The sequence below is a fragment of the Rhamphochromis longiceps genome, linkage group LG13 (assembly GCF_057381845.1).
Source record: "Rhamphochromis longiceps isolate RC_006_pf linkage group LG13, R_longiceps_female_GT1.1, whole genome shotgun sequence".
Classification (NCBI taxonomy): domain Eukaryota; kingdom Metazoa; phylum Chordata; class Actinopteri; order Cichliformes; family Cichlidae; genus Rhamphochromis; species Rhamphochromis longiceps.
The window spans coordinates 13,754,944-13,764,053 of NC_140569.1; positions in this window are offsets into that span (position 1 = coordinate 13,754,944).

Consider the following 9,110-nt stretch of genomic DNA (forward strand, 5'->3'; position numbering starts at 1 on the left):
GACATGACAGTCGACCTCATCAGTTGAACCATGACCACCGGAGCAGCCAATTACATCACCTTCTAACAGCCTGTCCACACTAATGTTATTTTATTGCAATTTAATTATGCTCAGGTTTCCTCTGGGGCCTGATCCTGTTGAATAATTTACACGCAGCCACAATGATTTGTCGCCACCAAAAGACAAAGTGCGCACTTCTCTGTGCTCTCATTTGTTTCAGTAGTTTTGTTTTTAATTCCTGCCATATCAATTAGTGAAGCAATAATCTTGTGTTGTACTTCCTGCTAAACATTTCCTAAAGTTAGAACCAATGAGGCCTTTCACTTTGAAGGTGTAATTTATTAAGTCTAAAAATACTTAAGGTTCAAACTTAATTTTGCATTAATGCAATGCTCAACAGTGAGCAATGTATTATAAGACTGACAGCAGGTGCTACTCTAATAGAGTTTATTTGGACTTACATTTACACATGGTATGTGATTTTATATGACTTTCCTATGTAAAAGGATGTGTTGAAGCTTACTGTCAAACATTGTACAAACAGACACATGGATTCTACATCAAAATTTTGGTTTATTTGAATCACAATCACTCATATACTTAACATTTTCTAAAGGTCTGACTTGAACTCAAAGCCTTTACATGACTAATCTAATTTATATGAGTGAGTTTGAATATACACAGTCTGCCACATGTAAAATTTGCGCCGGGATAACACCTGCCTTTGAGAAGGCTACAGTGTTATCCACTTACTCTGATTCACATTTAAAAGGCCTGAATGAAAAGGTTCCCTTCTCCTCTTAACCGCTTGATTTACAGGCTGTTTGTGGTTTAATGCCACACGGGACAATTAATTTGCTCTTCCTCTCCTGAAAGAAATTGGAATTTAATTTAGAGAAGGCCTTGACCAGTTTTTTAAGACTTGGTGTCATTTGTTGGGCTTGTACGAGCTGCATTAGAGATCACCCTTCTGGAAAAGCTTTTTAATCCTAGACAAGTGCAGCCATAGTAACGGTAGACGGGAGCCTCTTGGAGGGAGAAAGGTGAAGGGGGACTTTGACGAGATTTATTCTTCTTCTACTGAGACTGTTTCTTTCTTGAGGTCTCCCGCTCCACGTGGAGCATTTGAAAAAGAACTAAGAGGTGGGGGATAGGATAAAGGAGGTATATATTAAGCTTTTCTTTCCTCTCACCACTTAATTTCCTTGCAGGCGCGCCTTGCGCTGTTGTAATGAATGTAATTGCCGCCTTTGATGAGAATGCTATTATCTGGATCACACTTTACATGGGCAAACAAGACTGCCTCTCCCTCCACCTCCATTTAGTGAGACCCCCCAATTATGCAGGGAACAAGTGGCTTTTCATAAAACCAGCGTGTCGCTCTTGATTGGTGAGGCTTGGAGCTAGCTACATGTGGACAAAGGATAGATTAGATTTGATATAGGCACACCAAAAACCCCATTTCCTTGATTAATTTCCTGCATGCCTCACAGAAAGGTCCCACTTTCTCCTCACTGAATTCTATCTCTCCTTTAAAGACAAACTTTCATCTTATGATAGATGTGGCAATTCAATGGACAGACAGACACTTTATTGACCCAAGTTTGACCATAGCTGCCTGGGCTGCAGGAGAGAATATGAACAAAAAGAGAAATGTTTCAGTTCAGTGGGGAGGATGGGCTTATTTTTCTTACAAAACCTCAACAATCTTTGTGATCCTACAGTATTTTCGCCTTGAGCTGGGATCAACTCACGTTTTGTGCCGATCCTTTTGTGTTTTAATGTCATCACCCACAGCTCGCGGACACAATTGAGGCCGTTCACTCATTCTGGTGTTCTCTCTTTCACACACCCACACACAGGCACACAAAAGCACACTAAACACCCATTTGATAATAGTGGCGAACAGATATGATGGGACTTTATGAGGCGATGCGTGATAAAGCCGCTGCCACCTTAGGAAGTCTAAGCGTGTTCTTCTGACTCCCTTATTACCGTATTAAAGCACCTCTCGACAAATTCACACACATCTTAGCCCAAATCTCACAAACTGGAGTGATTCTGTCCAATATTCCACCGAGCTGAAATATCCAGAACAATCAAATAGACTGTCACAAGTGACAAATTATACTATTACTCCTCAAAGATTGTCATCCTTGAAATGTATTCATAGCCATTTCTTCTTTATCGCTGAGTGATTATTCCTCTAAGCAAGCAATTCCCCCAATGATAAATTGGTAATCAATTCATTTGACTGTTGTGCTCAAAGAAAGGCTGCAAGGGACTGGCAGCATTGGTCAGTCTCATTCACTTGCATATGTATCCAGCACTAACTCATGGTGTTGCTGAGTATGATGGATGCCATCATACCCACCACCTCACTCTTAAAGGTTTATACCATCAGAAACAGGTTGTCATCCGGACCCAGTCACGAACGAGAAAGAATTGGCCAATATTTTTGACTGAAGTGGCATTTTAGCAGTATTTATTTGATGGTCCCACTACCAAAACCGTGGACCACAAATAAAGAAGATGGTATAATAGCTTTTGACTGGCCAGCTAGCTCCCAACTTGAAATGAAGTGTCCAGTTGTGAGTTATCGTGGCCAAACGTCATTTGTACAGCCTGAAAAGTGGGGACATTTTTCTACCTTGTCACTCTCTTGCTATAGCTCATTGTCCTGAATGATGCCTCTGAACGCACAGTTGCCCTAATACGAGCGTTTCACTCTTGCTGCAAGAAGACTGATAATGGATTAGCCTGTCCATAGGAAGATAATATAGTGCATCCACTGGCACATCCTTAAATACCTATGGGGAACACAGAGCGTCAACTCTCAGCATGCGTGATACACTGCTTAAAAAGAGACTTCAGTTAACCAATGTCTTTAGCAATTAGTCTGCTAATTGTTTTCTAAAGTAATTAGGATATGAATTAATTTTGCTGTATTTAAAATTGAACATTAATGTTTCCTATAACTCAAAGTAAAGTTTTCATATTGCTTGTTTGACCTGATTAGTCATCAAAAGCTCAACGACAGTTAGTGAACTAGTCACGCAGCATATCCTGCATGTTCGCTCTAGAAACTACTTAAAAGATTATCTGATATGAAAAAGGAGTTTGATTATTCTTCTTTCAATTGGCAGTTACATGATTTCAGTTTGACTTTTAGTATTTATGTTCACTTTTGTTGGTTTTACCTCTCAAATTACAAATTGATGCTATTTTTTACATTTTCTTTGAAAATACTATATTCATGTCATTTACCCATTTCATTTATCATGTCTTAATGCTATGAAACAACTTCTTACTAATTTATTATTGTAAGGTAGCACAGAATATGAATAAATTCCCCCTACCATCTCTTTAAGTAGAACACAAAGTCCCAGTGTAATGAAAAATAAGACATAACAAGAAAAACTGTCCTCTTTTTAATTCTGAGTGTATAAATACATAAACCTAGGAGAAATATTTTTTTTCACCCATTTCTGTTGTCCAAAAAACCAAAAACAAACCCAAACCTGAATAATGCTCTGTTATTTATCGATATCAAGTTGTTAACAAAGCAGGTCCCAGTATTCCTGGATCTGAGTGGCTATTGAGTTTGAGTAAAGAGTTGTCTGAATTGGACAGTTGTGCTAATGTGAAGGAAGTTTTAGATTAATGAGGCTTCTGCCCTTTGAGGATATTGATCAAATGCAATCTGGCCAGAAACGATTTCCCATGCTCCCCTGTAATATTAATAATGTATCAACGTCACGAACAAAACTGGCCATAGTATTCCTTCGGGCACCTACAGGATAAAAACCCCAAAGATCCCAGAAAGGTGAGGGACACTTAAAATATCAACTGAGTTTTAATGTTTGTGTGACTGGCTTAGAGCTGCTTCCTTATCTCTGCTGTGTAGAGCTTTGAAATGGACATCTCTAATAGGAGCGGACATCCTAGATTATAAAATTGGCTTCAGCCGTTTGAAGGCAGATCTGTGATATGCTTTTATTTTTTAAATCTCACAAAGATACATAGTTGATACATACTTGAAAATAATTAGTGTACAAAACTTTACTTCTTGAAGTTGTTCATTGGCTTAAAGGCAAAGAAAAAGGACTGAAGGAGTTGCACTCATGTGTGTTATGTAACAACTGACATCCTATACAAAACCGAACAGATTAAACAGACAATATCAAAGTTCAACAGAACACTTTGAAATAAAGGAAATGTTATTTGTTTCAGAAACAAATCCAATTTGAGGGTAATTTTAATATATTTATAATTTAAAACTAGAAAAACAGTAAAGATGTCAAGATAAGAGGAAAGAGGTTCACTTAATTTTAATTTACAGCCACTAGCTTTGACAATATTCATCATTACAAAAAGTGTAACGTAATGAGCAGAGTCAATAGGCTTAAAATTATTGATTAAACCAGTCTGACCAGTTTCCCATGATCCCCTGCTGTTTACTTTGTTCTTTTCTGACATTAGCCAGAGGCTAATGGGCTGATGGGACTGTCTTTTGCCCCACGGCGGTGGTACATATTCAGTGCTTCATGTGTGGTTTTTCAGCAAGATTACACAAGATTACACAAAAACCACAAAGATAAATTTGGTAGCACAGTGAAGCATGGAAAAGGAAAAACTCTCAAAATTCTTTAATAGTGGGGAACTCGAACAGTCATCTAAAATAAAATAAAATGAAATAAAAAAAAAATATTAGTAAACTATTTTCAGAAAGACAAGGATCCCATGATTCAATAGATGGCAAACACTATGGTCTTTTATTTTATTTTTACCAATATTGTAGTTTTTCTGTGTCAAGCACATAAAAAAAAATCCCTCATATTTTCTCACATAACACATTTAACATAAAGGAAACTGCATTCACTACGCAAACATAATTATTCCTGCTACTTCTTAGTAACATAACATGAAACTTGCCAAACATGGTGAAGTTTTTTTAACAGTGCTAGCAAATCTCGTAGGCAGGAAGTTGAAACCAAACCATTCTCAGTTTGATGCTCCAAAAGCTGCTCTCTGCAGTGACTCCATTACTGGACCTCCTCCAGGCATCGTTAGCCAGATGATGATGGGAGCTACCTTGGCCATAATAGGAGGGTTGACTGACCCCTGACCCCGTATCGATCTGCTGGCTGTGTCCAGCTGGGCCTCCCCAAACGCAGTCAGCTGGAGAGGTGTTTAAAATCTAACACCCCAGCTCCTATCCAATCCACTACACCCTCATTAATTACATAATTTACCTGTGACAGTGACAAACCTGCTCAGCCACACCGCAGTTTATTAAGGTCGCTGTATAAAGCCCAGGCCAAGCCCAGATCAAAAGTGTGTGTGTGTGTGCACGCCTGTGCTCAATGGGGAGTGAAAGACCCCATCTCATACAGTATGGGATTATGAGTATAGATGCATGCTCCTAAGGAGAGTGTGACTGCTTTGTCCTGCCCTGTCGAGCTCCTTAGTGGGGAAGTTTATTTTGATTCATTTGATATGTTGAAAAACAAAGATTACCAATTTTCTTGTATAGACAAGAATATGAGTACAGATTACAGAAACACGGGGGAGAAAAACACAAACAAAACGCCCCGGTAAAGTTTATCATTGTAGACCTTGTAAAACACTGTGCTTGGAATGGTATTTGACATGTTTTTGGATGAAGTATAAAAACCCAGAGATTTAAGACCACTTTCTTTTTATGTCTTTTCTGGTTTTACTTTCTTCAGTTTGCTGACTCAGTTCTTGTCCGGTCTTTGTTGTCTTTGCTGCTCCAGAGCAGAGCAGAGCAGCTTGGTGTTTGTGTGGCATTCATTCCTCAGCTTTCACCATTGCATTGCCTCTTATTTCTGCAGGTGTCTCCAATTCTATATCTGCCTAAATCCCCCCCCCCCCGCTCTTACCCCTCTATCGTTTCACCTCCTTCAGTATCCCCCTTCCTTTTCTCTTTGCTATAGCCCCCTACACAATAAAAGACTATTGGTTTCCTCTTGCCATACCTTTCCCACTACACACTGGTATTTCAATCTTGACTCAATCGAGAAGGCTGACCTGCAGACATAAAGAATTGGCTTTAAGGCTTTCAAAATGGAACTAAATCTGCTGCAGGTCACACTGGGGGAAAATAAGCGGCAAATGTAAGTAAGCATGAAATAGTTTTTCATAAATAATCCAAATGACAGCAGGCTTTCTAATGGTGCCAGGGGGCTGTAAAAGAATATGTTGCCAATTTCTCCCCTATTAAAGTGAAATAGAAAGCCAAATACATAACGTGCTGACGGAAAAGTTGCATACTTGGGCCCATTGGATGGGAGATTGAGGACACAGTTGGGTATTAGAGGTGGTTGTAGTTGGAGGTAAGGTGGTGGAGTGATTGCTAGCCTTACAGTCAAGGTTTTTCCACTGTGGGGAAAAAGAATGCCCCTCCTTCACATCAAATCAATTGGTCAATAACTGCCCCCTTTTTCCAGCGTGTGCACAGGTAGGCAGTTCTCCCTATGCACTGTTGATTTGATTTGCACTTATGTTTTTACAAATAATCAATGTTCCATTTTGACTGATACAAGGCGTAATGACTGCATACACTGTCAAAGAGGGAAAAAGGAAAGAAGTAAGAAATATATATTTGTAACTGAAAAAAAAGGATCAATGTGGGAGTGCTCAGCCAAGAGCCTGAAATAGCACAGATTCAACAAACAGGTTACGCAATTCCTTCAGGCCAACGAATGTTGACGCAAGCGTTATCTTTTACTTATGTAAATACACAAATACTAAAATAAAAAATACAAAAAGAAAAATTTGCTTTCATTTATGTTATTTATGTGAATTTATACAACAGTTATTAACAAAATCTATTTAAACATCTGAAAAGTTCACATAATTCCCTGTCTTTTAATATTTTATATTTCTGATGCATTCATTGATGACAAAAATGCATGTAATAATACAAATAAAAATAAAACATTTATATGTATAATTGAAGTGTGATTTCTGCCCAAGTATTTAAATAAATTTGTGCAGTTACATGAAAGTAAGCTTTGTATATCAACATCTTTTTTTCTTGTTGTCGATTTGCTTTTATGCCTCCCAACCAAACAACAGAGTGCACAATTTAGCAATACAGTGCGTATTATAAACATGTCTTGTGTTGTTGTCTGCATAAATGGAGGAAAAAAAATGTGTTACATATGCTCTTCTATCTCAGTCATAAAACATTTGATTGAATTTTTTGGTGTTAAGCAGCTATGTGAGGCTACTCATTGTGTGTTTGTGCCTAACAGAGAAAGTGATTTGAAGTCCCCTTGAGTCAGACTCTGTTATTTATTGCTATTAAATGGTTAATTTTCCTGGGTGCCCTGAGGACTTTGGCATGTGTTAAGATGTGAGGAAGATAGAGTTGTCAAGGCTTGGTCTGAATACTTGACATATGAAGAGAGCAATTTTGAGAGGCCCATTAACGATTGGTATAGGACAAATGCAAAATTCTATTATCTACATTATATGATGTATCTGTATATGTACTATATATATGTCTTTATTTGTATAGACACTAAAGCCCTTACTTATCAACCTTTTAAATAAAGCAAAAATATTTTATACCCACTTAAAACTCTTCTTATTCTTATTAAATTCTTCCTCAAAATGTATTTTATTTTGAAAATTAGCCCATACAACAACACATGAAAGTAAAACAAACCCTTTGAGACTCGAACTGAGTGCAGAAAACAAAAAAGTGTTATAATGAGTAACTAAGTTAACTTATATGTTATACTTTTTTTCATCTTCAAATGTATTTATTTATGTATTTATGTATTTCTAATGTAAATCCAAACATTAAACGAGGTCCTTTTGTAGCAAAAGACAAGGGTGTCCACATAGTACATAAACTTACTCTGCATATGTTCAAATTCATATATGTGTATGTGCAGGCCTCTCTTGTCTTTGTTGAAATTACCTGTCATTAGGCAGTCCTGAAAGCTGCTGTAAGAGGCAGAGGACACATACTAATCAGTTGACAGCAATAGCACTTGTTACCAAAACATGACAAGAGAAGGAGAAGAGAGAGCAAACAAACACCAATTACTGTCTGTTATGGGGAGGGGGAATTTGTATTTGAGCCCTGTTCGTGATCATATACTCCTTGCTATACTCACAAACCAACCAAGAGGGTCAGCAAAGCTTCGCCCACAGGGAAGATATGAGCATTAGTGTCTAGTAGAAAAACACGTTTTTTTGTTCTTTGACCTGGAAAAGTGAGATTTTCATTGAGTTTAATAGTCTTGCTCCTGTTCTGTTTTTGTTATTTCCCCAGTTATCCTCTTCAGTTTTGGAGCATCCATCCCCCTATGTGTCAGAGAGCTGCAGGTTTTCCACTAGAGCTGATGGAAAAGCAGAGACAAAGAGGCAGTTAAACTGCTGTTAGTTTTGATTGGTTAGTAATGGGCTTTTATTCATTACCCAATTTATTGATCCATCAGTAATCAATTTTGGCTCATTCCCAACCCATGAGCTGAATCTCAATCCATTTTCTGAAGTGCCTCCTTAATTCTACGAAGAAGCACTGGTGAGTCTTTAATGTGGCGGTCTCTCTCATTACACTGGAGCGCACACATCAGTTACATGTATTTCTTACGGGCCACTGGCTTCTGTGGCAGTCTGACTGAAGTCGTGGGGAGATAGTCAGCTATGTCTGGCCTGTGAGTGCACTCTGTCTGTGTTTCTGGGCTCACTTGAGGTGGTTCCGCTGCTCTGCTTGTCAAGGTCTAAGGTGACACTTTCTCATCCCTGTCAGGATCACATCCTTGATACCAACAACTCTTCAATTATGCAGTGACACAGAGAGATCAGCTGTCTCTGTGGATGGGGACAAGATAATATGGTGACGCTGACAGTGCATTACACAAGTTCTCTGGGTGTGTAGCCAAGCTCTTTAGAGGACAGTACAGCCAGTTAACCTTATCTGCATATGTCTCTGCTATCTGATGCTCATTGTAGAGGTAGGCTTTTTGAATTAAGCCACTGATTCAGACAGACTTCCAGAAAGCTACTCATTCAGTAAATTACAAGGATAACTCAGTACAATTGGTTCAGTTAAGATTTTGCAGTAA